Here is a 7633-nt window from a genome sequence, read left to right as displayed (position 1 = left end):
ATTTGTGTAATCAAAGCCCTTTAATTATACCAAAAATTTTATTTTAAGGTCGGCCCCGCATGGCACCTTTCCACGAAAGTTCTACAATATGGCTAAAACACTTATATATAGGAAGTACCAGCGGCGTATCCACCATATTTTACTCATATGGCTTCCGTCTCGTGAGGCGGTGTCATATGTGTCGACATAGCATGGACATAATTTCGATGACTCGATCCAGTCGAGGAGAGCTGGATCAAATCTTAAGAGGGCGAGCTAGGCGATGAAGTCGTTTTCGAACTCGGTTCAGCGACCCAAGTGAGGTAGTTAATCGATTGGTAACACCACGTAACCAATAGTCGAAAGCGGCGATGATAAGTGAAAAGCGATAAGCGACAAGTGAGGAGCGATGAGCGATAGTGTCAATTGATAGCGACAACCGTCGAGCGACAAACGACAGTCGATGCGTTGCAAGCGATGGAGACATTCGATTCGATTAGGTCTAAATGACACCACAAATTCAACTACCATTAACCCTCATGGCCTTTTTCCATGAAAGTCTGCCGATACGGCCAAAACACTACCGTATCTTAGCCCTATTAGTCTCGTCTCGTGAAGCAAGGTCGTGAGTGCTATCAAAGATTCGGATAACACAGAAGACACATGTAGCGATAAGCGTTGAGAATATCAAAGCGATGGGATAGATGCGAGAAGTGTTTCAGCGAGAGGCGATGAGTGACGTGCGATACTCGTCAAGCGATTCACGATACACGATTCTCGGCAAGCGATACACAGTAGCGATGGAGATTGCGAGTTACACACAATATATGATTGCGATTTCGAGCCACATAATAAGCGTTTGATAGATTCTAGCGAGACACATCATATACGATTGCGATTTTGAGGGATAGATTCCATGTGATAATGCGACTGCGAGCGTGTTGACTTACGAAAAGTCTTGCGAGTACACGTTTTGGTTTGCGATTGAGATTGTTACGCCTTGCGATGTATAGTTTAGTGTATCGGAAATAACCACGATAGTATAATAGGTCTACGTTCCAACTCCACATGGCACTTTCTTCACAGAACATTGGTTAGCACAGCGAAACACCACCATGTTTCAACCATGCGCCTCTGTCCCATGAATAGGTGTCACATTTCGCTAGGCATCATTGAAACTCACTACGATCTCCGTGCACTAACCAAGATAATCCCGTGTGCACCCGTAATTAATTTGATTCTTGCACGTTTATCGTGCTTTATCTCAAGAACGCATTGCAGGGGTAAAATACTTTATATAGTACATAGTGCTAGTATTTAGTTTGTGCACGAGAATAAGAGAAATAGAATCCATATGCGACGATAGATAAAATAAGTTCCACACATAAAGAAGATTGACGGCGATGAGTCGTATTATTACAACAACATTCGAAGCAAAATAACGTTGTTGGGGAGTACTTTTGCGGAGACTGCGGTTGTTGTTGAAATTCCTCAAGGTTGCGGTCCTGCGTGGCAGTACTGCGTATGATGACCATACCAGTGGCAATTTGTGCAATAGAGACAATTTGCTTCTGGCGGGTGATGATACGTGCACGTGAAACACAGGGGATGAGCTCCGTTGTAGGCGCGCTTTAAGTGAACTGGAACTGCTTGGAGAGGCTCTGGTTGAGACAGTCCAGTTGCTGAGGAGTCTGGGCTCATAGTCTTTCATTTGCGGCTAGGTTGTGCTTCCTCAGATGATGCAGTGTCGTCGGCGGATTCGTCTGATGATTCGACGGAGACATTGTCGGAGCAATCCTCAGAAGGACCTTCAGAGGAGTCGTCAGATGAACCATCGGCCGATTTGCCAGAGGAATCGTTGGAAGAGTTGATGATGATTGCTTGATGAGCCTGTTTGACAGGATTCTTAGAGAAAAATCCGTCCAAGACTCGTTTGCTGTTGATCTCTGCGGCTAAGCGGTAGGTCTCTTCGATGGTAGCAGGCCTTGCAACTTCGACAAAATCACCCACACACTCAGGCAAGCCGCGGATGTACTTCGGAATGGCTTTTTCTGAAGTGTTAACTTGAATTGGGCAGATTATGCTAAGCTGCTTGAACCTTGCGGTATAGCCAGCATTGTCACCTTCGGTTTGCTTGATTTCCCAAAATTCATTTTCTAGCTTCTGGACTTCGTGAGGAGGACAGTATTCTTCCTTCATGAGTTCCTTCAGCTCGTCCCAAGAGAGGGCATAAGCTGCGGAGATCCCACGTTTGTTGCGTTCGGCGGTCCACCAGTCGAGTGCTAGTGATTGAAATACTCCGGTAGCGCAAGTAGTACGAAAACTATCGGGACACCCACTTTGACGAAGGGTAACTTCGATAGAATCGAACCACTGGAGTAGTTGGGGAACACCTCCTTCACCCGTGAATTCCGTTGGATCACAGGCTTTGAAGTGTTTGTAAAGAAAAGCAGATTGCGGCGCTTCCGTCTTTGAGTCCTTCGAGGCTCGAGAGTTGCTGAGAGAGTGCACTTGAGCGACAATTTTGAGGAATGAGCTTGACCACTTCCTTGGTCACAAAAGAGGCAATCCTCTTATCGGCGCTTCGTTTGGCTCTTCTCCTAGCCATTCGTCTCGAGGTAGAGTTGTGGGAAGGCATCTAGACAGAGAGATATTCGGAGTGAGATTCGATCATAATGATTTTGAGTTTTGCGATGCGATTGGGCGCGATCAAAACTTGTAACATATAACATATTAGATTCCACATAGGAGCCACATAGGAGACACGAGATTTCCTAGATTCTCACACAATGATTCATTTGTATTTAGATACAGTTGTAGTTTACACTTATACACACACATATTGTTGTAGAACATCCGAGGACGCGATGAGAGGGAGAGAGTGATAGCGTAAACGAGTAATTAGGCATTCGTTTTGTTGCGAAAATTCGGTTTTCGTTTTAGATTGCGATGGCTGTACGAGTTGTGTGTTTTGTAAAACAAAGAGCGAAAATCGATAAATCCAGAAATCGCTTAAGCATAAGAATTTAAATCATACGTAGACATATATAAGTAAAACCAGCGAACCTTAGGCTAGAAAATTCGATAAAATGCCCTGGGTGTTTAGGCGTTGACTACCCAAGGTACCCCAACTCTACCCAACAAGTTCGTGCACGCTTGTTGACTTAGAAGACTGATGCTTCCACTGGGATGCAGCTCATGGCATTCGTCTTCCTAGTCATCGCGTGGCTCGAGTCATTGTTATGGTCGAGTCCTTGGTGAGAGCTTTTCGAATCCATTTTAGAGAGTGGAACGGTTTGTTAAGGTACGGGTTTCACCCCTGTCTTAACAGCTTCGTTCCTAATTGTGGTTGTGCTCATTGAATAAATCCGAGAGTTCCACTAGAATTTTGAGATAAAGGTCTTTGTTGAGATATGGGTGTCACCCCTAACTCGAAAGGTCCTCGTGCTGGAGTAATGCGCTGAGTGAGCGATCTCATCGAGAGTTCTTGGTTTTTACACCTGGTCTCGACTGGATCACTTGGTTTCGTTATGCGAGTATTTTTGAAAACATGTGCATTGTGTCAGCCTTAGGAAAGGCTAAGTAGTATTTCGGCCTTAGGAAAGGCTTCCTTGTGCGAAGCTGTAGTACGCGGTGTTCACACAAAGTTGTAGCTTTTAGTAATTTCGACCGAGAGTATCAAGTAGGCCCCATACAAACCCTACTGGGTTCGTACGAGTCGGCCTGTGGGTACTTAGACTATAGACTAGGTTAATTTCTAAGACGTCGACCCGGACTAGGCCGAGTCTTGCCTAATTCCCTATAGTTATGGCTCTGATACCAATCTGTCACACCCCAACCGATGGCGGAATCATCGGGGCGCGACACTAGGCGAATCAGATTGCTCAAGAGAATCCATGTAACACCTCAAAAATTCATGACCAATATTATATCGACACGTGTCATGGACTTTAAACGTGTAATAGGATACTTTAGAGGGACTAAAGTTGACAAACAAAGAATCTACGTGTGTAAAAGGATTAGAAGTGTCAACAATGGATAAATGTATCCTTATAGAGCCCTACATGATGTTTATACCTTTAAACGAATAAATCAGGGATCATACGAAGCTAATTGTGAAAGAAAGTGAGGAATTACAAACTACATGGGTTAAATGTGTCAACATGTTTAAAGTATACCTCTGAGTGACCTTTTAGCAAACCCGAAGATTTGTAATGGTTAATTATACTCACGAGAATGTGTGATAAAAATTTCACAAGGTTTCGATAAAGTATGAGAAAGTTATGACAATATTCGTATACGAAGGGTTAAAAGTGTCAACGTTGGAATTTAAGGCTTTACGGGTGATCACAAAGTTAACCAAGGACTTAAACAAGTTTGTTTGTAACTTAGGGTCCTTAGAAATCAAGTTGGAGGGTTAAAAGTGCAAAATAACAAGTTAAAACCACTATTTAAAGTCCAGGGGTCAATTCTGCCAAGTTTGAAACTTGTTTGGCTGGTTACCCACTTGCTAGCGTAGCGCGAGCACCTACCCTTTTGCCGTAGCGCTACGCGAGGACCTATGCTGGGCAGAATTCATGCACTCCTGCAAGTTCAGCAAGTTAAACCGACTTAGGAAGGTTGTTTTCAATACCTGGAGCTTGTTTGATGGTTTTAAAAGGTCTAGGGACACTTGTAATCATCTGGATTCATTCATAGACTTGTTTGGCATGATCAAATTGCATCTAGAAACCTATATAAGGGCCATGAATTTGGGTTCTTCATTGCTCATTCACTTGTAAACTTCACAACTCACTTCTTGGAGGTTCCTGGAGCTCAAGACTCATCCATAGTGATCATTAGTCGTGCTTAGGACTATTGTAAGTATACTTAACCTCCTTAATTCATTTTTGCTTAGTTTATTAGCATTTAGTCAAACCGTCGTAATTAAGGTTTGACTTCGTCATTAATCTTAATTGCTCCAGTCAAATTTCATTTTGAAAGTACCTATGAGTTGGTAATTATGTGGGCATTAAACCCTTAAAAGGTCACCCTCTGATTCCCACTCTAATTAGGTCAATTGTCGAGTCAAACTTGATTATAAAAAGTCAACAGAAAGCTAATTTTCAAATAAATGCATAATTAGCAATGTAGAAGCTATGAAACCTGTTTTGACATTAATATAACTTGGTAATTAATGTAAGAACATGTCTAAACATGTTCAACTCGACAATTTTTAGTTTAGGCTCGGTTCGGGACCGAAAGTCGCATAGTTTGACTTATGCTTTAACTTTCAGTTCTGACCCGTTTGAGCATGATTTAGGAATACCTTAGAGCTTTATTAGGACCAAGTTACCTATAAGTATAACCCTCTGAGATTATACAACTTGGTTCATTAGTTATCCGATTCATATGCATGATTCTGTTAAATGCTTAAATGTTGACTATTATAACCTTATCATCTTAAAATATGATTTTTGATAAAGTAAAAGAATAGAAACCTTCACTACTGATTTATAGACTTGTCCCTAAAATTTGACATCAGTTTGAGGTATAGATTAGGAGTTATGCTCGTTAGCGTAATTAGAAAGCTTTTTAGTAATTAAACCGAATAATTAGCATATAGCCTATCTAAACCTAATTTTTGATACCAAACTTATTACCCACTGATGTAATATAATATTTTGGGATTTTTGAATTTTTTTATTTATTTTTAGGCTGAGCATAACATAGAGTTCTAAGCTTAATTCGGTAATTGCCGGTTTTGCCCTTTTGGGCTATAAAATGAGTTTTACAAATCCTTTTGACCCCAAACCTTTTTCTACTAATCTAATATGATAAATAAAGTATTTTGAGCCTTCTGGAATAATAAAATTATTAGCTTTCCTTTGAAAACCCGGAAATGGCTCCAAATCGCCTTTTAAGCGTTTTTAACGCGTAGTATGTATTAAAACCATTTTATAAATATAAGGTTTGATGCTTACTGATATTTTTAGTAAATATTTACATTCTAATAGTAAGCAAAGGTCTTAAGCTCAGATTTCCAATTTTGACCTTTTAAGCCTATGTGAAATTACCAAAATGCCCTTAAGATGCATAGTTTGGTTTTAATTGATAAATTTCACATATAAGTGATACCCTACTGATATAACTTAGTAAATTAAGTATTTTTACTAATTACATCAGACCCGAAACTCAGAATTATATTTAAGCTCTTTTATAACCTTTTAAATGACCAAAATGCCCTTTCGAGGCATAAATTGAGTTTAAATCCATTTTTGGGCATAATAGAAGATATCTTTCTGATGTCACAATATATTTAAGCATATTAACTTAGTAAACTTGCATATGACTCTTATGGTTACCCGTTACGCATGTTTCGCGTTCGGATCGGTTTATGTAACTCGTTTGCATATATTAGCCGAAACGGGTCAAACGACATCGTTTTTATCTCAAAATCTAGAATGTGATTAAGTTACCCATATTAAACAAGTATTCAAGCTTTTCGGGTCAAAACAACATTCTAAACCGGTCTTCGCTTTATCATGCGTTTGAACCGTGTCTTCCTTTTGAAAACTAACCGGTCTAAGTCTAAGCTTAATTAAAGACCCGTTAGGATTGTAATAGGTTATTAAAAACCTTCGTTCCAGATTAGGAGCCCAGTAAAAGCTATGTGCACTTGTTGTATTTGATTTATACTTTGCTCAGGTAAATACCCTTAACTTATTTTCCCTATACGGGCTTGGGATACGGTACTATAAAAGTAAGGCTTGGTCGGGTTTGTGTAGTCATTTAAATCGGATTGTGATTAATGTATTTGCATGACCCGTTTGATATGTATTATTTGGTGTATAACCTTTGGGGGTTAAATGACCATGTCCCGGATATCCTTGGCATCATTCAAAGAAATGGCCACGACCTAAGCACGGGGTGTAGGCGTACACCTGGCAGATGCATTATGTAAAAACTGGTATCCCACTTTAAGGAATCGACCTTGTGGGCATTATACCTGTGGCGTGTCAGTTAACTTAAGTCCGGCCTTACAACCGGCCCTAATGGACGACAAATGAGTAAAACTGTATAGAAGATTATTTTAATTGTTCCAAGTTATAAAAATATTTTTGCCGAAGTGCATTCAAATCAATTTTCAAACTCTTTTCAAAATGAGTCAGTTAAGTTGTATTTACCAGTGTAAACTGACGTATTTTCCAAAAAGGCTAAGTGCAGGTACTAGACGAAATAGGCTGGCTACTCCAGGCATCATTACTCAAGTCTCGCAAGCTTTAGATGTCAAAGTCTGTTGAACAATTTTCTTTTTATTTGATCCGCCTGTGGATCTGTTTCGACTGTCTTGTGATACTTAAACATTACAATTTATTCAGTTGAAATAAATCTATCTTTTGCTTCCGCTGTGTATTAAAATATTGTGTTGTTTGACTATGATGATATCAACTATGTCACGATACTCCCCACCGGGCCCACCGGTGACACGTAGAAAATAGGGGTGTGACAGGTTGGTATCAGAGCCAACACTGAGTGAATTAAACACTAGCCTTTTGTGTTTAATCTCAGTTACACAATTGCACCTTCCTTGATTCTTGAGTCTAGACAAAGAACTTAGGACTAATAGTAAGCTGTTTCATTTTGTCCTTTATTTGTTTCCTTTGTTATTTTC

This window comes from Helianthus annuus, chromosome 13 (assembly GCF_002127325.2).
Source record: "Helianthus annuus cultivar XRQ/B chromosome 13, HanXRQr2.0-SUNRISE, whole genome shotgun sequence".
Taxonomy (NCBI): domain Eukaryota; kingdom Viridiplantae; phylum Streptophyta; class Magnoliopsida; order Asterales; family Asteraceae; genus Helianthus; species Helianthus annuus.
The sequence above is the reverse complement of the archived record's forward strand: the minus strand, read 5'-3'. Positions refer to the sequence as shown.